This window comes from Orycteropus afer, unplaced genomic scaffold, assembly GCF_000298275.1.
Source record: "Orycteropus afer afer isolate SDZICR_OR568_19922 unplaced genomic scaffold, OryAfe1.0 scaffold00053, whole genome shotgun sequence".
Taxonomy (NCBI): Eukaryota; Metazoa; Chordata; class Mammalia; order Tubulidentata; family Orycteropodidae; genus Orycteropus; species Orycteropus afer.
The window spans coordinates 9,478,891-9,502,717 of record NW_006921640.1 but is presented as its reverse complement, the minus strand read 5'-3'; the positions used below and the strand labels follow the sequence as shown (position 1 = coordinate 9,502,717).

General features: G+C 39.5%; 1 protein-coding gene, 1 non-coding gene and 1 pseudogene across 2 annotated transcripts in view; all 3 read right to left on the bottom strand.

Moving 5' to 3' along the window:
- Positions 1-23,827, bottom strand: part of ADRA1A (adrenoceptor alpha 1A) — a 140,015-nt gene that overhangs the window by 101,554 nt on the left and 14,634 nt on the right. The window lies entirely within an intron of this gene.
- LOC122149841 lies at positions 15,173-15,307 on the bottom strand. The gene has a single exon (XR_006163361.1). It is a non-coding gene; the product is annotated as a small nucleolar RNA SNORA13 (small nucleolar RNA).
- Positions 16,294-16,924, bottom strand: LOC122149837 (annotated as a pseudogene).

Here is a 23,827-nt window from a genome sequence, read left to right as displayed (position 1 = left end):
AACACAATGACTTCCTCTGACATTATCGCAATGGAAACCAGGCACAAGCCTCTTATCTCTAATGTCAGCTTCTGAGAACACTGACTGCATTCTATTTTTGCATGGATTGGAAATAGAACCAAGAGAAATTTTGTGTCCCTTCTGCTTATAATGGGTGAGTACCTCATTGTTTGTTGTTGTTGTTTTGTGCCGTCGAGTCAAACCCGACTCATAGCGACCCCTCCTTAGGTTTCTGAGGCAGTATCACTACGGAAGTAGGATTGCCCAACCTTCCTTCTGAGGAGTGGCTGGTGGGTTTGAACCGCCAGCCATCTGGTTAGCAGGCAAGTGTCTTAGCCACCTCATATATGGGTTCAAATCGGAAACAAGAATAAAATACAAAATAAAGATCCCACAAGGACATTCCATGCATGTGTGTGTATATGTGTGAGTGTGTGTGTGTGTATCAGGCAATCTACTTCCATAGAGATACTGCCTCAGAAACCCAAGGAGGGGGTCGCTATGAGTCAAATCAACTCGACGGCAGCAAGTTTATACCTATATATATATACACTTACCCACTATACCACCGTGTGTGTGTGTGTGTGTGTGTGTATACACACAAACCAGAAGGCTGGTGGTTCAAACCCACCAGGCACTCCTCAGAAGGAAGATTGGGCAATCTACTCCCCTAGTGATACCACCTTGGAAACCCAAAGAGGGGTGGCTATGAGTCAGGATCGATTTGATGGCAGTGAGTTTCGTTTTTTTGGTTTGGTAGTATAGTAGATAAGGCATTTGACTACTAACCAGAAGGTCAGAGATTCAAACCCACCAGCAGCTCCATGGAAGGTAGATAGGGCAATCTACTTCCATAAAGATTTACAGCCTCGGAAACCCAATGGTGGTTGCTGTAAGTTGGAATCAACTTGGCAGTAAGTGAGTGTGTGAGTGATATATATATATATATATATATATATGTATATGTATATGTATATGTATATATATACACACACACAGTTTTATACACACACACACACATATGCAAACCAATCCATTTCCATTGAGTCAATTCCAATTCACAGTGACCCTATAGAACAGAATTGAACCACCCCATAGGGTTTCCAAGCCTGTGAATCTTTACGAAAATAGATGTCCTCACTATTCTTCCATGGCACAGGTGATGGGTTCAAACCACCAACCTTTTTAAATGCTTTAACCACTATGCCACCAGAGTTCCTAGGATACTGCAAAATTAAGACAAATATTCTGACCCAGACTAATTAAGAAGCCCAGCAGTGATTCAGTCAGGCATCCTCTTGAGACCAATTAAGAAGCTATAAAAATGTAAGTACCACATAATTAAACATATAATCAGTCTCTAAATTCCACCTTTCCCTTCTTGCACCATATTGCTAAGGCAAAGCAGAGACAATGCAGTCAACTTGCATCTTTCTCCCAGGATTGCCTTTCACAGACAGTTGAACAAGATTTTATTGTCTTTCACAGTCATTTGAACAAGATTTTATTCCTATAAGCAAGTGTTTGAGGAACTATGGAGTAGAAGAGGAGGATGGCAAATAGCTTCAAAAGACCATGTTTACATTGGCATAGAAAGAAAGGTCCAGCTACCTGTCATGTTTCAACAGGGTTGTTGTTGCTGTTAAATGTTGTCCAGTCAGTTCTGACTCTTAGTGACCCTATGTACAACAGAACAAAACAAGCCCGGTTCTATGCCATCCTTACAATCATTGCTATGTCTGAGGCCACTGTTGCAGCCTCTGTGTTAGTCTATGTCTTTGAGGATCTTCCTCTTTTTCACTGACAATTAACTTTATCAAGGACTTGTCCCTTTTGATAAACATGTCCAAAGTATGGGAGATGAAGTTTTGCCATTCTCCCTTATAAGAAGCATTCTGGAAGTACTTCTTCCTTGACAGATTTGTTTGTTTTTCTAGTCCATGGTACATTCAATATTCTTTGCTACTCTATAATTCAAAAGCATTGATTCCTCCCCGATCTTCTTTATAATTGCCCAGCTTTCACATGCGTATGAGGTGACTGAAAATACCATGGCTTGGGTCAGGCACATCTTAGTCCTTAAAGTGACATCTTTGCTTTTTTGTTTTTCATTATTATTATTAATTTTATTGTGATTTGAGTGCAAATTTACAAAGCAGATTCATTTTACTCTTGCTTTTTAACACTTTAAAGACATCTTTTGCAGGAGATCTGTGCAATGCACTATGGCATCTGATTTCTTGACTGCTGCTTCCATAGATATTGATTGTGGATCCAAGTAAAATGAAATTCCTGACACCTTCAATCTTTTCTCCATTTACGGTGATGTTACTTACTGGTCCAGTTGTGAGGATTTCCATTTTCTTTATGTTGAGGTGTAATCCATACTGAAGATTATAGTCTTTAGTCTTCATCAGTGAGTGCTTCAAGTCGTCTGCACTTTCACAAGCAAGGTTGTGTTGTCTGCATATTGCAGGTTGTTAATGAGTCTTCTTTCAATCTTGATGCCTCATTCTTCTTTATATAGTCTAGCTTCTTGGATTAATTGCTCAGCATACAGATTGAATAAATATAGTGAAAAGATACAACCCTGATGCATACTTTTCCTGATTTTAAACCCTTGTTCTGTTTGAATGACTACCTCTTGGTCTATGCACAGTTTTCACATGAGCACATTTAAGTGTTCTGGAATCCTCATTCTTTGCAATGTTATCCATAATTCCTTATGATCCACAATCGTAACAATTGTCATATACCTTTCATAGTCAATAAAATACAGGGTAGTTTCAGTTATTTAACATTTTTATGGAAATATTAGCTAATAAAATTAGCCAGGAAAATGGTGAGTTATAAGTATTAGAGAGGAGGAGCAGTTGGTGATTGTAGACAATTTTTGTATACAGGAATAACCCTAAAATAATTATCTGGAAAAAATAGTATAATACGCAAGAAGGGAAAACAAAACAAAAACCAAATGCACTGCCATTGAGTCAATTTGACTTATAAAGACCCATCCTTGGGTTTCTGAGGAGGTATCTCTATGGAAGGAGATTGCCCAATCTTTCTTCTGAGGAGTGGCTGGTGGGTTTGAACCACCAGCCTTCTAATCAGCAGTTGTAGACAATTTTAGTACACTGGAATAACCCCAAATAATTATCTGGAAAAAATAGTTTAATATGCAGGAAGGTAGCTGGTTGAAAATTAAATATGTTAAAATATATTGCTTTCTTATATATGAACAATAATTAGAATTAAAATATGGTGGAGAAAAATACTCCATTTACATATTTTTTAATAAAAACATAAAATATTAGGAATAATTTTAATAAAAAATGTATATTGTTGGCTTAACTCATGGTGATTCTCTATATAACAGAATGAAACATTGCCTGGCCTGCACCATCTACATCATCGTTGGTATGTTGGATTCCACTGTTACGGCTATTGTGTCAATTCATTTCATTGAGCATTTTCTTCATTTCCGTTAACCCCTTACTTTTGAAACATGATATCCTTTTCTAGGAGTAAACTTAATAAGAAATGTATAGAAAAAACAATAAAATCTGTTGTCATTGAGTTGATTCAACTCATATCGACCCTATAGGACAGAGTAGAAGTGCCCCCATAGGGTTTCCAAGGGTTTACTCTTTGCAGGTTGGGCTCCACTTCTTTACAGAAGCAGATTGCCACAGCTTTCTTCCATGGAGCCCCTAGTGAGTTGAATTGCCCACCTTTTGATTAGCCAAGGGCTTAAGCACTGCACCAACAGATCTTCTTAAAATAAACCATAGAAATCTCCAAAAGTTAACCAAACATGGGAAGTTTTATATTGTGAGAATATCAATTTTATGCATATTAATATATAAATTAACAAAATTCCAACTAAGTTTATTTAAAACTAGAGAAGACAATTCTAAATTTTACAGAGAGGAATAAATATGGATGAATAGCCAAAATGAGAGAGAGGTACTTGTTCAATTCAATATTAACGTGTATTTCAAAGTTACTTTAATTTACACATATTGATACCAAAATAGAGAAATTAATAGACCAGAGAAAGAAAAAAGGAAAAGAGGGGACTCTGCAATAAATATTTCATGTTGAAATCTCCATCCTTGCTTCTTCCCATCTCTACCCATGACTATGCCCCATCCCAATGCCAGGTGTTGGCAAAAGTGAGAAGGATGGTACAAAAACAGGTCTTTACCTATTCCTTTTGGGTGCTAAGGCCTTTTGCCATATTATTATACATCCAATCTCCTTTCTACTACTCCCTATACCTCCCTTCTTCACATACCCATGATCTCCCAGGTTTCTCCTGCTCCAGGAGCTCTGGTAGCATAGTGCCTAAGGCACTTGACTGCTAACCAGAAGGCTGGTGGTTCAAACCCACCAGCCACTCCTCAGAAGGAAGACTGGGCAATCCTACTTCCGTAGTGATACTGCCTTGGAAACCCAAGGAGGGGTCGCTATGAGGCGGGCCGACTCAATGGCAAATAACATAACAACAGGCCAGCTGAACCAGGATCAGGAGCTTGATGCTGGAAAAGTCTCTGACCTCGTTTTTTTGGAGGAAAAAGTTACTTGATCCGAAGGCAAAAAAAAGTCACTTTAGAGAAATGTCTTTGTCACAGTCCAACTGGGAAATTTGCATGCATTTTATCCTGACGCACAGTAGCACACAAGTGATTAGATCTCCTTAGTGCCTAAGGCACTTGACTGCTAACCAGAAGGCTGGTGGTTCAAACCCACCAGCCTCTCCTCAGAAGGAAGGTTGGGCAATCTGCTTCCATAATGATACTGCCTTGGAAACCCAAGGAGGGGTCGCTATGAATCGGGGCTGACTCGATGGTACATAACAACAACAACAGTTCTAGTAAAAGGTCCCTGGGTGTTGCAAATGGCTTGTACTCAACTACTAGGCTAAAGGTGCCCAGTGGCTCTGCAGAAGAAAGGCTTGGTGATTTTCTTCCAGTAAGATTACAGCCAAGAAAACCCTATTGAGCAGCTCTACTCTGAAATACATGGGGTCACCATGAGTTGGAATCTAAGTGATGGCAATGGGTTTTGTTTTTTGTCTTAATGTTAGTAACATATTCAAGTACATCATAGGTTAAAATGGATTTCGTGGGTTGGTCTCAGGCCCTAACACTCAGCTACCAAAACTTTTCAACTGTAATATAGGGCACACTTATGTGTTGCAATTGGCTGTGAAATATATTGAAAATAATTTACTTCTGTTGTTGTTGCTATGTGCCGTCGAGTCAGATCTGACTTATAGTGACCCCTCCTTGGGTTTCTGAGACAGTATCACTACGGAAGTAGATTGCCCAACCTTCTTTCCAAGGAGTGGCTGGTGGGTTTGAACCGCCAGCCTTCTGATTAGCAGTCAAACGCCTTAGGTGCTATGCCACCAGAGCTCCCAATTTACTTCTAGTAACAGTGAAGTTTAGAAGTTCATAATATGTCTTTTTATACATGAGAATTGATTCAAATTAGAAGAGATAATAGCATCACTCTTGCTCACTTGTATTACAATAGTTTATTTTTTTTTTAACTGTGATGATGACAGATTACTTATGAGGATGAGAAAAAGCATTCCTGGGATTGTGCATATCCCAAATCAACATCACCAATGGTGTGTCAAGGTGGAAAATGGGTAGAGGAACACAACATATCATTGTTTCTATGCACAAATGATCCTAACACTTACACTGAATAAGTGAATAACAAACATTTAGCATTCAACCAGAGCTTTGAGGATGGACTCCAGGGCATCTTTAGCATCTGGGAACCAGAGACTTGCAAGGCTGAATGAGGAGTATCAGAGTCTCTGCATATATTCCCTATGTAGTAGTAGCTGCCTTGTGATGAAATGTCATTGTCTCAATTAGTTGTGCAGCTGCAACCTCACATCAAGGAAAACCAAGTTGTTCTTGGTGTTAGCCTGTTGGGCTGGAAGATCTGCCAGACCCCCCAGTGAGTATGGCTCCAACCTCTTTCTAAGCTGATTGTAAAATAGGAGACTCAGAAGCTTCAAATCCCAGCTGCTGCTGTCTGTGAGCCTTGTGAAGATATGCTGTTGAAGGCTGTTGGAAAGGGTGAGTAATTGAACTACACTTTCAACTGTGGGGCATAGTGTAAGAATTAGTGTATAATACATGATCACCAAATCATGGAAATAGGCAACCCATTTTGCACAAGGATGTTTGCTGTGTTCGTGGGTAGCTCTTTTTGTCTGCAATCCCTGAGGACCTAAGAATTAGACCTGTGGTAGAGGTTATCTGCTCAAATTGCCAATGACCTACAAAGCACCCTCCTGTTTCATGCCCCCTACAACTGGTATCACCTTAATGTTGCTTCCCCAGCCCCTGGCAGCAGCATCACCACAGGCTTTCTGCTGCTTCTTCAGCCACTTCTGATGTTTCCAGCTATGGAAATTAGCATTCTCCCTTTCCTCAGCTGACCATGAACTTGCATGAACACCTAGGTTCTATAAGCCCAGAAAAAGAGCCACTAGTTCCAAGGGTCCTCAGGCAACACATAAGGAAAAGCAGTGGTAGCCCTGTACTTTGGACCTTTATACCTTTTAATGATACTGACTCTCCAAGGCCAAGACATCAGAACATGTTCTCTAGTGGTGTCTAGAGGACACCAGACATCTGGGAGAAAAGGAACCTGCCAGTTGGACTCTGGATGTCTTATACTTCCTCTTGGCCTTCCTCTGGATAGGTGAAATAGCAGACTCTTATTTTAATGCTTCATGTGTCTCCTGGACTTCCTATGTCTTTCATACCAGAGCTTCTCAAATTATTTTTGTGAAGGGCCAGATTTTTTTCCCCCAATCTATTGGACATGCACCAACACTTAAAAAAAATAAAATAAAATAAGAAAAATAAATCACTAAAAAAGAGAAATTTTAAAAAGTTCCAACCAAATATAAGCTTCAATTCTTTATTATTAGATTCAAAAGACATAAAATTATTCTGTCATATTGCTATAAATGTTCATAAACATAGTTTAATCACAGACCAGGAACAAACAGTTCAGGAACTGGCACAGCTCCACTGATTGCACTGTTATATACATCATTACAGAGAGACTGTCCACAACTGAGGGAATAATTCCTCACAACCTGTGGTCTATGTAACAATGCAAGCTCATATTTTATAACACTTTTTATCAAATCTTTTACCTCAGGTTACTCTCCAATATTGATAATGTGAGATAATTTGGGTTGCTTTCTCGAAACCCCACATCAGGCAAAAAAAGCAGATCTCAGAAACATTCAGAGAAGTGCCCAAAGTGTTTAGTGACAAAGCTGGAATTCACTCTTTAGTGTTTTGATTCACAATCTTGGGTCCTTTCCCCTTCTTAGTGGAGACTCTTATGTGGCAATGAACTGAGCAACTGAACTAGTCCATAAGGCTAATTCCATGGTCCTGCTCAGCAAAATGTTTTAAGTGCCAAAACTGCAAGTTTCTTTCCATTTCTCTTTACCCCATATCCTTGAAGAGAAAACACATCAAAGAGAAAGCCCAAAGCCCTTGAGTTAATGACATTGTTCTTACACTGGAGCACTGCTTTAGGAGAAAAATGATCCAAATGATCATGATTTCAAATAATTCATCACTTAGCACCAAGAGTTCTCAATAATAAGAGCAACAGTCGTATTGCAGCAATGTTACTAAAAACATTAAACTCTTTAAGAAGAGAAAAGTAACAGATTATTATGCCACCACCAAAGTGGCATTATTCATCTGATAGCTGTTTTCTCAAATTATGAGTAAAACACATGAAAGCAAAGAAAAAGCCTCTTATATACCAAGTTTGTCTATACAGGAGAGCTCAGAAATTTCAAACAAAATCTCTGATCATTGTCCAGAACGAGGATGCTTCTCATATAGGACAGCATCAGGACTGACCAATGTCCACCATGTGGACATTTTAATGAAAAAAAAAAAAGAAGGATTTGCTTTATGAAATAAGTCTACAACAGTTATTCCCTTGCTCACCCAGAACTAACATGATGTAGAGGATTCGTCTATAGCTCAGAATGCGGTCAACTTTACTGGCGTGGATTCCTACCCCAACACATTAGTCTCTATCAAGGCAACATACAAGACAGAGAAAAAGAAGCACTTTTAAGTTACTGTAAGTAGTACAACATGCAGTCAGGAAGATTCAGATTTTCTTTTTTTGGATTGAACTGTTCCAGTTGGCTATCTCTACTGATCACAAGATGTAAGCCCAGTTCCTCAGGGCTGTGGAAAGATAAGCACAAACCAAGACAGGCGTTCAATCATACAGATATTTCATACCTCCTCCACCACCACCACCCCCTTTTTCTAGGCAGCAGAAAGCTACTTGGAGATTCTTTAGCTATTAGACCACATTTAAGTGCATTGTATAATTAATTTTTCCCCCCTTTTACATTCAGATATGTAACAACATATCCCAGCTCAGGCTTTGTCTGAACTATATCTAAACAAGCAATGTTGGATCAGCTTAAAGATTCAAGTCACTGACACCACCTTCTGAGTCTTTTGAGTAGAAAACCCAAACCCTGGGTTCTGCATGGGCTCCTACAAAACACAACACAGGTGACCAGGGCTTCCACACTCTTTATTAAGACTAGTTTTATCACCAGACATGTAGATCTGGACTTGGAACTCTTTAATTTAATTCAACAAATATTTATTCAGTACTTACTACCGTGCTTAGGCTCTGAGGATTCAAAGCTGATTAATACTATCCAGGTTAGATCTGCAGAATATAATTTAGAACTTAAGAGATGATCACTTAAGCTAACCTCATCATTCTGGGGATGAAGAATTGAGGCCTGGAAAGAAAGAATCATCCAAAAGTCACACAGTAAGTGAGTGGCAGAACTTGGGTAATTCAAACATTCAAAATCATGGTAAAAAATATAGTGCCATTCACTTCCTTACAAATCTGGAAATAGAAATACCCAGCAATCCCACTACTAGGTATATATCCTAGAGAAATAAGAGCCATGACATGAACATATATATGCATACTTATGTTCATGACAGCACTACTCACAATAGCAAAAAGATGGTAACGACGTACGTGCCCATCAACAGATGAATGGATAAACCAACTATGGTACATACGCACAATGGAATACTGTGTAACATTAAAGAACAATGATGAATCTGTGGCACATCCTATAACATAGATGAACTTAGAGGCCATTATGCTGAGGGAAGTTAGTCAATCACGAAAGGACAAATATTGTATGAGACCACTGCTGTAAAAAGTCAAGAAAAGGGTTTCACACACAAAAATATATATATATATATTCTTTGATGGTTAGCAGGAGAGGGTGGGGAGGGGAGCGTGAACCACTAGCTAGAGAGTAGACACATATTAACTTAGGTGAAAGGAAAAAATAATTAAATAAATAAAGCATAAAAATGTAGTGACATAACTATCCAAGCCTCATGAAACAGATTATTGATAGAAAAGCAGAAAATAGAGGTATGATGTGCAAGTGCCTTATTCTGTAGCTTTTGGGCTAATGCATCGATCCATTTTCCCACAAAGCACACTCAGCTGCAGAAGAAAGGAACCCTTCCCTCCACTCTGCCTGTGCCACCTCATATTGACCCATAGTTGGGTCCACTTTCATCACCCATACCTTCTGTATTCTGGACATTTGCAAATGATTTTCTCTGCTAAGGAAAAAAAGAGTTACCAAGGTTCCACCTTCAAACTGACTCATAACCATGTTAGGCCTAAAGGGAGTTAAAAAAATGGGGAGGAGGGAGAACCACTTCTCATCTCTCAGTTTGTTGTATTGGGGTGGCTCATATGTTGCTGTGATGCTGAAAGTTATGCCACCATAATTTCAAATATTACAGGGTCACCCCTGATGGATAGGCTTCAGTAGAGTTTCCAGACTAAGACAAAGAAGAAAGGCCTGGTGATCTACTTCCTAAAATTAGCCAATTAAAACCCTATGGATCACAGCAGCATATTGTCTGATACAGTCCTAGAATATAAGCCCCCTAGTTTGGAAGGCACTAAGAATACACAGTGGCAGCAACACTGGAGTCGAGCATATCAAAAATTGTGAAGAAGTGACAGCACTGCGCAATGTTTTGTTCTGTTGTACATCAGGTCGCCGTGCATCAGAACTGACTGTATGGCAACTAACAACAAACAAAAATACTGAAATAACTATAAAACAATTATGCACTTTTAAAGTTTATGACATGAATTTGTTGATAGCATGCATGTATGTTCTTTAGCAGAGAAAAACCACTGATCTAGGCACCTGCGAAGAGAGAATAAATTACATGCATGAGCCACATCAGATCATCACAAGGATGATCTGAAAGTGCATTATGTCACTTTCTCTGGACATCAAAGATTTATGGTGCAGCTTTCACAGGTCCCAACACTCAACAGACTATTTCACCTAGTATGATTTCTAAAATGCATTCACAGATTGTTCTCCTCAACCTGTGTTGTTTTCTCTGTCCCCCTCCTGCCATCTACATATCCTTATAAGGAGAATTTAATAGGTATGCCCCTGTATGGAAAACCTATCCCATGGAGGGTATAACTGAAGGAGAATGATCAAAATCATATGAAAGATACATACATGTAAAGCTAGAGTTTGTAAAGCCAGTTCTCAAACATCAACTTTTTTTTTTTTTTTTTTTTTCCTTTCCCTTACCACTCTACTCTTTTCTGTCATCTGGGTCTGCACTCTGGGTTCACATAGCTCTAGGGTGGATGGTCTAGAAAACAGGGTGGGGATGCTGAGAGAAAACTGATAGAAGATCTCCTGAATTACTCACTCTGCGCATGTCCTTAGTTTTGGGGCCTTCTTCCTTGGCTCAGACTAGAAGGTCAGGGTATACATTTGAAAACTCAAGTGGTCCAGACTCCACTTGCTCCCTAATGTTACAAAACCAGATCTCTGATACAAAATGTGAATGCCTCTGGGGTCCAGGAAGGTAAATAAATGAGCAAAGACAATAGGTAGAGAGGTAAGGGTTGTGCAGAATATGTCATCATTTAAAAAATACTTAACTTCAGCTATTGGATTGGAGGAAGACTCATTAACAGCCAGCAATGCACAGATGACACAACTTTGCTTGCTAAAAGTAAGGATGACTTGAAGCATTTACTGAAGAAGATTAAAGACTACAGTCTGCAGTATGGATTACCCCTCCATATAAAGAAAAGAAAAATCCTCACAACTGGTCCAGTAAACAGCTTCACAGTGGATGGAGAAAAGATTGAAGTTGTCAAGAATTTCATGTCACATGGTTCTACAATCAACACCAATGGAAGCAGCAGTGAAGACATCAGACAACGTATTGCATTGGGCAAATCGGCTGCAAAAGACCTCTTTCAAGTGATAAAGAGTAAAGATGTTTCCTTGAAGACCAGGGTGTGCCTAACCCAAGCCATGGTATTTTCAATTGCCTCTTATGCATATGAAAGCTAGACAATGAATATGGAAGACTGAAGAAGAGTTGATGCTTTTGAGTTATGGTGTTGGAGAAGAATGCTAAGAGTACCATGGACTGCTAAAAGGACTAACAGATCTGTTCTGGAAGAAGTGCAGCCAGAATGTTCTTTGGAAGCAAAAATGGCCAGACTTTGTCAACCTACTTTGGTCATGTTGTCAGGAGGAACCATTCCCTGGAGAAGGATATCGTGCTTGGTAAACTGGAGGGTCAACGAAGAAGGGGAAGGCCCTCAATGAGATGGATGGACACAGTGGCTGCAACGATGGGCTCAGGTATAGCAAAGATTGTGAGGCTGTCACAGGACCAAGCCGTATTTTGTTCTGCTGTGCATAAGCTTGCTATGAGTCAGAGACGACTTTATGACACCTGACAACAATTGAATTTAATTAAGAACATTGTGCATATTGAATAAAATATATCTGTGGTTCCAGTTTGGCCCTACTTTGTGATCTCTGACTGCTAGATCTGTCTTTAAGCAGCTGCTTATGTTTGCTCTGACTTGTCACCCTCATTTTTCAAGATGGACAAGGCTACCATGTCCCTCATTGAATTCTCAGATCCATCTAGTAATTAAGATATTTAAGTAATGACCCTGTGCACGTTGAAGTCAGGCTCTGTCTGTGTCTGGCACCCTATGGGCCCTCAAATGTTTGTTGAATAGTGTAAATAAAGGATTTTTTTCAGATCCTAGTTTCCTAGAGAAAAGGAGGCCTGGTGGCATAGTGGTTAAAGTGCTCAGATGCTAATCAAAAAGTCAAGGTTTTGAACCCACTAGCAGCTCCATGGGAGAAAGGTGTGACACTCTTCTTTGATAAAGATTATAGCCTTGGGAGCCCTATGGGGGCAGTTCTACTCTGTCCTACAGGGTTACTATGAGTTAAATCAACTCAACAGTATTAACTTTGGGTTTTTTTTTTTTTTTTTTGGTTTAGTTTTCCAGGAGAAGAAAGTTGGGGCATATTTAAAAAAATAGAAATGATGATTTGATGGGCTTCAATAAGCCCAGATATTGTAGCAGGGCTTGGGGTGGGGGTGGCAGGAAGAGCATGAAGGAGAGGAAAAAGCACAAAGTGTCCCTACAATTCTCCCAGTGCTGGAGGATGCTTTCAGAGGCCGGCTAATTTTGACAGGGTCAAGGCAGAAAACAGGGCAAAATTCTCTGACCCTTAGGGAGGCTCACTAACTCACCATCATGCCATATGTTCTCCATAGGAGACACTTCTGTACCGTGCTTTGTAGTGACCTTGGGAAATCACTTCCATCTGGAAGTCTGGGGTGAGTCACAGGAAGGCAATATGCAATTTCTCAAGTTCGTATTTGGCTTAGACTATGAAATCTACTTTCTGACCCTTATGAAAGACTATTACGCAATAACACCCTGATGGACGCAACATTAGTAAAGGAGAAGCTCACGACTAATTCCCTCCAAACACACACAGTTGGACATATAGAGAAGTCACAGTTGGATGCAGCTGCCAATTTGACTTTGAGAGGATGGCCAACTCTGGGAGCAAAGAGGTACAGGTTGGGAAGGTAGTGGCTGGGTGGAAGAGGGTGTTGCATGCACTATTTTTCTTCTGGTATTTGTCCCAGGAGATCCATTTGATATTGACACCTGAACTTTGTGACATAGCTGGGTCCTGGCTTCCACACAAAAAACGTAATGCAAATCAGCTGGGGTAAAACAGTTACCATGGAAACCCAGCCTTTGGTTTGGAAAGTAAAAGTGATATATATATATATATATATATATATATATATATATACATACACATATGATGGTCACAGCTATGGCTTATGCAGTGAACTTCCTGGGAAGTTTCTGTTTGTCCTTAACTTTAGCATTGCTTTTTTTTTTTTTTTTTTCCCCTTGCCCTGTGGAATTTGGCAAAAAAAGAATTTAAAATCAGATTGAAAATATTACCTACCCAGTTAAATAGCTAAAACAGGAGGTCTTGATTTATTCAAACCATATTTGCTGAAGACAAATTTAACTCTAAATGGAGAAACTGCTTAAAGGTCAAGTTTTGTCTTGGATACTTTGGAAGAGTTGCTAAGCATCCTGGCCTCCAAGGAGGCTAGGTTGACACCAGGAGGTGTTATTTGTGTTACTTCTCCATAACTATTTCTCCACAACTTACTAACGAGAAGAGAATTATGGCTCCAGAGCAAATACATCCTTATGTGGGCATTATCATAGTTGTGCCCAAACCAGTCATGACAGCAGGAACAGACTAGTCGCTTTAGCACATTGGACTGAGAACAGGGAGGACCCTGACGGGCATGTGATTCAGACACTTGGAGAGAACCAGGTATCACTTAACTGTCACTTACTTATTGCATGACTTCAGGTTAGTTACTTAATCATGATTTGCCACAATTTCCCCATCTGTGATTGAGAATAAAAATACCTAGTGCTCAAGTGTTTGCAAGGATTAAATGAAAATCATGCATATATAGAATTTATTATCAGCTTATTGTTTAAGTCACTAAGTGTTTGAAGCCACTAAGGGCAGAAATCAATAATTGAAACACTGAGCAAGAAATAAAATTGTATATATTAAGCTTAAAAAAGTACTAGCCTATAATACACTAAAATCTAAAAGAAAATAAATCAAGAAGAATCCAGTGGAAGGAAATGGGGAAGACAGGAAAGCAAAAGTAAGCAACTCAAGCTGATATATTTTCTTTCTTCAAGACTATTCCAGTCTCAGAGGACAACCACCCCAAGCCCACCTACAGCTCCCGACCCCTGCCACATCAGCCCTTGAGAGCCTAACTCCTCTCCTTGTGTCCCTTTCTCATTCCATCCTAACTATTCAGGCATCTGGCTTTTACCGTTACTCTCTTCATTCCAATCTTCTCAGCCAACTCCTGAAGATTCTCCCTACCCCCAACTTTTTATTATGATTTGGATGAAAGTTTACAGAGCAAATCAGTTTTCCATTCAACAATTCATACAAGTTTTCTTCCATGTCACTGATTGCAATCCCTACAATTTAATATCACTTATCCCACTTCCTCCCTGTGTTTCTTATTTTCATCCCTCGTTCTTCCATTCCTAAGGCTTTTGTCTTCTGAATTTTGCCCTTGGGCAAATACAGCTCTTCTCATCATGAATAGTTGATTGTTCTAAGAAATACCTCCCAAGTGTTATTATTCAACTTATAGAGACCTATTGTTTGGTTAAAAATTGAGCCTCAGGGATGAGTTCAGTTCCAGGCCCAAAGGGTGACAAAAGGCCATAGTCTTGGGGGTTCCACAACTCTTTTTATGATTTTGAGTTTTGGTCTACATTTCTCCCACTCTGTCTAAAACCTTCTGATGTGATCCCTTTCAGAGCAGTTGGTAGTGGTATTCAGACACCATCTAGTTTTTTTGGTCACCATCATAGTCTTGGAGGCTGAGGTTGGCATGGTCCATTAATCCTTTAGACTAATAGTTTCCACGTGTCTGATTTTCTTCACTCTTCTTTGCTCTGGATGGGGAGAGACCAATAGTTGCACCTTAGACTGAAGATTCTTCTTTTCTACCCATCTTCCTCTTTATGGGAAAAATATATATATACGTCTTAAACTACTTAAGAGAAACCATACACTCAGTCAAACATTTTAGCAGACTAAAATTCAACTGTGTAAACATACTAATGCAATGGTATAAACTGTTAACTTTTGTATCTCTTACACCAAAGACATTAATTTCAGGGCCAAAAAATGTCAGCAAAGAGTTTAATTTGTATCTTTTTTGACACTACATTCACTCATTTCTGAAAGTGAACGGGGGACACAAAGGCCTGAATAAATAATAATTAGAAGGCTTCAGTGGTTATAGTCCAATTTCACTCATTCCTTTCCTCAAAGTTTCACAAGCAGCAGGCTTTGCTTCCAGGAGCTCTGGTAGTGTAGTTCCTAAGGCACTTGGCTGCTAACCAGAAGGTGAGTGGTTCAAACCCACCAGCTGCTCTGGGAAAGGAAAATGGGGTGATCTACTTCTGCAAAGATTTACTGCCTCGAAAACCCAGTGGGAGTCACTATGAGTCAAAATCGACTACAAGGCAGTGAGTTTGGTTTTTTTTTTTTTTGGGTTGGCTTTGCTTCTCACCTTCACTTTCTTTATGGATTTTTTTTTTTTTTTTTTTTGCTTTATAATTCTGCAAAATCTTTATTAAAATATAAGAGTTAATAGTCTTTCCCATTGTCCACCATTCCCAGAGTGAATATAGGAGAGGTTTGATCATAATGTGCTAATAGTAATAAATTGAATTCCCATTAAGATATTGATAAATTAAAAGGCAAAACTCATATATAATGTTTAGCTATACTGGCAGTCTTGTGAGAAGTTAGGAGACAATCCCATTATCTCACCAGAATACACAACTCCGTCTCACTATTTCATGAGTATAATTCTTCTCAAACCTTTTCCTCAAGCTTGGATTAAATTCTGAAAATAATCATGTGACTAGGAGGAGAGGGTTGTCTCAACAATGGATGTATACGTTATGTCCTCTTTATTGTCAGTTGAATAGTATGACAGAACAGAGGCAAAGAATTGTACAATCATTTTTTAAGGTACTGAGTCAAAAAGAAGCTCTGGTAGCATAGAGCCTAAGGCGTTTGCTAACCAGAAGGCTGGCAGTTCAAACCCACTAGCCACTCCTTGGAAAGAAGATTGGGCAATCTACCTCCGTAGTGATACCACCTCAGAAACCCAAGGAGGAGTCACTGTGAGTCGGATCGACTCGACCGTAGTGAGTTTAATTTTTGATTTTAAGTTAAAAAAGTCAGAGCTTCCACAGCATGGCAACAGCTTTGCAGATGCCTACATCATGATAGCTAAAATAACAAAGACCAGCAATGGTTAAAGCCGAAAGAGGCCTGAATTGGCAGCTTTCTGTGATGAATCCCCATGGACACAGAAATAACTTATTCAAGGCCCCAGTGCCTACAGAGAGTAAGCTGCAGACAGGGAGTATAGTCCATCACAGAGCAACGTTGTTGTTGTTGTTGTTATGTGCCGTCGTGTCGGACCCGATTCATAGCGACCCCTCCTTGGGTTTCCAAGGCAGTATCACTACGGAAGTAGATTGTCCAACCTTCCTTCTGAGGAGTGGCTGGTGGGTTTGAACCACCAGCCTTCTGGTTAGCAGTCAAGTGCCTTAGGCACTATGCTACCAGAGCTGGGAGCAAACCCAGGAGCAAAGTACTGGTAACCCTGGCACCAGTCCAGTAGAGAGATGATGCAGTCTTGGAACCAGAAGGTGGTTGAGAGACTGGTGAATATGCTACACTCCTGAGGTAGACTGGACCTGGAGAAATGCTGAGACACGAGCAGGTCTGATCATTGGGATTTTGGAGGAAGAGAGGCTGGGCTCGTTGGACACCGCAGAAGACACTTAGTCTCCAGAGCACCATGATCTCAGTCCTTAAGGACCAAAGTCACCCAGCAGGCCCTCTCCACATCTCCTGAATGAGTCTCTAATCCCCATCATTCAATGGAAATGCTCCTTGGACCTGAACCATACCAGCCTGAAACAAAGCTGATGGCATTTGTCTTCAATTTCCCAACCCCTACTTCCTGCAAAAGGCCACAGACAACCTCCAATTACTATGTATACTTTCTCTCTCTCCCTTTCTCTTTCTGATTCTCTTTCTTTTTGATTCTCTATTGCATTTGACATTGGCACCCTCCCTCCTCACTAAAATTCTCACCTACTTTTGTTGCCAGGATTTTACCCTATGCTGAATCTCCCATTTTCCAAAACCTCGAGTAAGTTTTGTTTGCTCTTCTTTCTCCTTTGTACATGTCCTAAAATTCAGTCATAGGTCATCTTTACCCTTAAGAGACAATCTATTGCCTGGTTTCACCATTTCCCCAGCCCCATGACTCCCAGCTCAAGAATTCTCCTCTCATCAAAACACTGATATTTTTGTCACTTATCTTTAGAGCAGTGCCATCCAATAGAACTTTCTGAAATGGTGAAAGTGTTCCATATCTGTGCTGTCCAATATGATAGACATTAGCTACATGTAGCTAATGAGCATTTGAAATGTGGTTAGTGGGACTGATGAACTGAAATTTTAATTTACTTTTTTTGCAGTTGATTCTGTGTTGATTCATGGCAATCCCAAGAGTGTCAGAATAGAACTGTGCTCCACAGAGTTTTCAGTGGCTGATTTTATGAAATAGATTGCCAGATCTTTCTTCTAAGGTACTCTGGGTGGACTCAAACCACCAACTTTTTGGTTAGCAACTGAGTATGTAACCACCCAGAGATTATTTAGTTTTAGTTCATTTAAATTAAAATTTAATTCATTAACATGGCTAAGGAGCTCTGGTAGCATAGTGCCTAAGGCACTTGACTGCTAACCAGAAGTCTGGTTGTTCAAACCCCCAGCCACTCCTCGGAAGGAAGATGGGGCAATCTACTTCCATAGTGATACTGTCTCGGAAACCCAAGGAGGGGTCGCTATGAATCGGGTCTGACTTGATGGCACATAACAGCAACAACAACAACAACACATGCCTAGAAGTTACCAAAATGGACAGCAAAGTTCTAGATCATTTCACTGAAGCATCATGATTTCAGGCTAAATATAGTAAAAACTAAATGCCTTCTCAAACCTTTTCCATCTCCCAACTTCTCCATCCATGCACCAGCAGCCCACTTCACATTGAAAACGTCAATATTTTGTTCTTCCCAGTCTGATTCCTCACAGTCAGCCTCTGCTTCCCATTGACTTTGCCTTGAAAGGTCCCTGCTATCTGTCCCATCCTCTGCATTTCATTGCCATACCTGTTCAAGTCTCATTCAAACCTGTCATGGTAACTCCCACACTCTAACATATCTTGCCATCATAGTCAATCTAATTTTTCTTTAAAACGACTCCATGTCACTTACCTGTCCCAAATGCACTATGAGTCTCCATTTCATCTTATTCAAGGTCAAACTCCTCATGTATTTTCAAAAAGATACTGAGAATACTTGCCCCACGAGCATGGTCAATGTTGTCTTCCATGACACACCCACCACACACTCACACATATTTACACACACACACACACACATACTCAATTACCCTCACAAGGATGATTATCTCACTTGGCCATGAATGTGCCATAGTCATTCTTGCTTTGGAGCTTCTATGGGCTTTACAAATTCTGTCTCTCAGGATCCAATTGAAGGCTCACTCCTTCCACAAGGATTCCCAAGCCCTCCCTGACATATCAGGCCTCTGTATTTCTAGAGGATTTATAACACCTGTTATCTTGTCTGAATGACTGTTTTTCCATGTGTGCTATCCTTTTCTCCCATATTAGACTAGAAGGCAGTGGGGACCACTCTTGCAGTGTCTCCCACAGGATATAGCTCACAACAGAGCACACCATTGATGCTCAGTGATTCACACACCCTTCTTGATTAATCAGCAAGTTCAGGGTAAGAAGTGGCAGTGGTATCACTAAGATTGGTATCACCTAGTGTGGTAACTCATGGGGTCACCTCCTGCTCAATGGACCTTCTTTTGTACCAGATTATACAGAATCTTTAGTAATGTTTATTTTAAATTTTAATCATAGAACAATATGTGATCAATATAGTTGTAAATTGCTTTAAAGTAATATTTCTTAGATTATATGGAGACTAATAATAAAACTGTTTTGTAAAATCTTTCTACATTGAGTTACAGCATTATTAGTAACTAAGTGGTGGCCTTATTTGATTTTTCTCCTTCTTTTCCTTTAATTACTACCTTGTTCTCAAAAAGTTATTGATATTCCACTAAGTGTCACATTATTGTAGCTAAAACAACAGAAATTTGAAAAAATCAGCAACTAAAAACATGAGCAGCAAAAGAAAACAACAGCATGGGCTTGCAATGAGCTTAGATGAAACCATGTGATTTGAAGCATTATTTTAATTGGGTAATAAAGACAGCTCTGAGAGGAACACATTAGAAAGTTCAAAAGGTAAATTAGCATAGAGTTTTAGCCTTGTAGGTATACTTGTAAGCTGGGCTTGTGAAGCCTTGATGTCAGAGAGGTTAATGTGCTCAGCTGCTAATTAAAAGGTCAAACCCACCAGCCACTTCCTGGAAAATAAGATGTGATCACCTTCGGTAAAGATTTAAAGCCTTGAGAATCTTATGGGGCAGCTCTACTATGTCTAATAAGGTCACCACGAACTGGAATTGATTGGACAGCAGTGGATTTTTTTTTTTTTCAAGCTGGGCTTACAAAATATGTTTTTGTTGTCATAACTAACTACAGAAATATTTTAATAAAAAGTAATAAATACCTGCGGAAATACAGCACAAAAATCTTACAGTGATTTTGGTGTCACTTCTTTGACAGTGTTATTCTCTCTAACAGTGTCACCAAAAAACAGTCCAGACCACTTGCACCTCAGGGACACCACTAAGAACTAGACATGAAAATATCTGAGAACTCAGTGAACATTAGACTTACATCATTAATAATTTACTTCCGCTTGTTGTTGTTAAGGAGTTCTGATGACACAGTGCCTAAGGCATTTGACTGCTAACCAGCAGGTTGGAGGTTCAAATCTTCCAGCCAGTCCACGGAAGGAAGACTGGGCAATCTATTTCCGTAAAGATTTACCTCCTCGGAACCTATAGTGGGGGTCACTATGAGAGGAATCAACTTGATGGCAGTGAGTTTGGTTTTGGTTTGGTTTTTTGTTGTTGCTGTTAGGCACTGTCTAGTTGGTACTGACTCATAGTGATCTTACCTACAACAGAATGAAACACTGCTCAGTGCTGTACCATCCTCATATTCCTCATAATCACTGTATATTTGAGCTCATTGTTGCAGCCATTGTGCCAATCCATCTCATTGAGGGTCTTCCTCTTTTTTTATTGACCCTCTTCTCTACCAAGCATGTCCCTCTCCAGGAACAGGTCCTTCCTGAAAATGTGTCCAATGATCGTGAGATAAAATCTTGCCATCCTCATTTCTAAGGAACATTCTGGCTGTACTTCTTCCTAAAGAGATTTGTTCATTCTTCTGGCAGTCCATGATATATTAAATATTAAGCACTTGAATTCAAAGGCATCACTTCTTCTTTGGTCTTCCTTATTCACTGTGCAGCTTTCACATACATATGAGGTGATTAAGAATACTCTGGCTTGGCTCAGGTGTGCCTTAGTCCTCATAATTACATCTTTGCTTTCACACACTTTAAAGAGGTCTTTTGCAGTAGATTTGCCAAATGCAATCCATTTTTTGACTTCTTGACTTCTGCTCCCATGGCCGTTGATTGCAGTTCCACATAAAATGAAATCCTTCACAACTTCAACCTTTTCTCCATTTATCATAATGTTGTATGTTCAATTTTGATGATTTTTTGCTTTCTTTATGTTGAGGTGTAATCCATACCGAAGGCTATAGTCTTTGATCTTTATCAGTAAATGCTTCAAATCCTCTTCACTTTTAGCAAGTAAGGTTGTGTCATCTGAATGTCACAGGTTGTTAATGAGTCTTCCTCCAATCCTGAGGCTGTGTTCTTGTTCATATAGCCCAGTTTTTCATATTGTTTGTTCACCATACAGATTGCAAAAGTATGCTGAAAGGATATAACCCTGTTATACATGTTTTTTTTTTTAAATAACTTTAAACTAGGCAGTAACCCCTTGTTCATTTTGAATGACTGATTTCCTCTTGGTCTGTGTACAAGTTCTGCATGAGAACATTTCAGTGTTCTGAAATTCATGCTCATTGAATATTCTCTGTAATTTGTTATGCTCAGCACAGTCAAATGCCTTTGCACAGTCAATAAAATGCAAGTAAACATCTTTCTGGCATTCTGTTTTTGGTCAAGATGCATCTGACATCCTCAATGATACCCTTTATTTCCACATCCTTTTCTGAATCCAGCCTGAGTTTCCGGCAGTTCCCTTTCAATGTACTGCTGCAACAGTTTTTGAATTATCTTCAGAAAATTTTATTTGCTTATGATATTAATGATGCTCATCCATAATTTCTACATTTTGTTGGATCTCCATTCTTTGGAATGGGCTCAAACATGGATTTTTTTCCAGTCAGTTGGACAGGTAGCTGTCTTTCAGATTTCTTGGCAGAGACACCTCCTCTGTTGCATCTGTTTGTGGACACATCTCAAAGGGTATTCCATCAATTCCTGAAGCTTTTTTTTTTTGCCAATGCTTTCAGTGCAGCATGGACTTTTTCCTTGGATACCACTGGTTCTTCCGGAACCACTTTTAAATGTACTTTTATCTGTCTGTTCAGGCAGGTATCCTTTTTTCCTCAATGATTGTCTTAATGTCATCTGGGAACTCATCTGCTGCCTCTTGGTCAGCAAAAGCTACTTATTATCTTGACATTTTTAAAGACAAATCTCTTTCTATCATCTTTTGCTGGCATTAAATTTTCCAGCTTTACATCCTGTACTTTCCTTTTGCTTTAAAATGTCATATAATGACTCCACTTTTTCTTGAATAATATTAGAATCTATAGTTATGCCTTTCTTATAGCAATTCTGTACCCACATAAAAGCTGCATTTTCAATATGAGATTACAAGTTTTCTCATAAAGAAACTGCAAGTTTTTTGTACCTGCTGGTATAGCTGCAATGACAACTTCATGAATTTCCTTTTCTTATTTTTGCAGTGGTCTTTATGCTGGATTCATTTATCTTGAAATGGCAAGGAATGACATCTGTAGTCCTCAATCTACAGTGCATATCAAGCCATTCAACTTTTTCCTGTAATGTCATGACTTTTCTCTCCTTTTGGGAGTCCTTCCAGCATCACTAGTGGCATTTCATATGGTTCTCTTGGTGTTATTCAAAGTTTATGGTATTGCAATAAACACAATGAAAACTATGTGAGAACAATGAGAGATCACTTGTGACTGTCATACCTAATTTACTGGTAAGACAAGCTGCTCATGCAGACATAATTAGTGTCAATGGCATTTTAAATGGGTACATGTAACACTAGAGCTCTCAACTACTAACCTAAAAATTGACAGTTTGAACCTTCCCAGAAGAGCTGCAGATGAAAGTCTGGTGATCAGTTTCCATAAAGATTATAGCCAAGAAAACCTTATGGAGCTCGGTTTCTATTCTGTAACACATGGGATTGCTATGAGTCAGAACCAACTCCACAGACCAGGTTCTGGTTTTAAAAATGACGATGAATATACCTCTTCATAATCTTATAAGGTAACTATGAAGTGAAATAAAATAACACTTGAAGAATATTCAAGGCTGCACTAAGGATATAGGATTGGATGTAGTAGAGGCAGAATACATGTACCTTAGCATAGCACATTGTAAAGGATGATCCAATGTTTAAACCAAAATAGTTGAGCAAAGTGCCAAATTCCAGATTGTATAAACTAACCACTATCATCTGGAAATCATCAACAACCAGTGATCCCTGCAGTGGGCCACACAGAGCGGAGATGGAGATTTGGGCAAGTTGCTGTCCTCTCTGGAGTCCACCAAGTATTAAGGCAGAACAGAGCTGTAAAGGGCAAGGAATGGTCCCCACACTGAGGCCAGCCTTGCACCATCCACCCAGAGGTAGAGGAAAATCTTCCTCTGGTTTCCCACCAGCAGGAACTAGGGAGGAGTTTGAGTTTGTAGCCAAGTTTTCCTTCTTTTCTGTCCAGATTTATAAAAAGAGGCACCGAAAAAAATGTTACCAACTTCTCAGTGTCAGGTTCATTTTATTGTTTCCTCCCTGTAAACCCTGTGTTTTGAAAGGTTTAAAATGAGATTGAGTAGGAAGTATATTGTCTAACACGTATCAGTTATGACATAAATGTTAGTTGCCTTCTCCATAAAACAAAGTTGCAATTATTAATTTGTTTTCTCCTTGTGAGAGAAAATCATCAGAGTTTTGAGCACCATAAGATAACTAATGTTACCCCAATAAAATGATACAGGTCCACCAACCCTTTCCCAAGGAGTCCCTGGATGGTATAAATGATTAATGTGCCTGCCTGCCTCAAGTCTACCCAGAGGCACCTTGGAAGAGAGACCTGGAGATCTACTTTCGAAGCATCAAAAATTGAAACCCAGTGAAGCACAGTTCTACTCTGATACACGTGAGGTTGCCATGAGTCAGAGTCTATTCGACTGGACTCCTTTTCTAAAACCTTTGGGACAAGATGTGTTTGGGAATTTTCTGGATTTTAGAAATACAGTATCATTTATATACTGTATACTGTATATAAAAAACTCACTGCCATAGAGTCAGATCTGACCTATAATGATCCCTCCTTGGGTTTCGGAGGTGGTATCACTATGGAAGTAGGTTGCCCAACTTTCC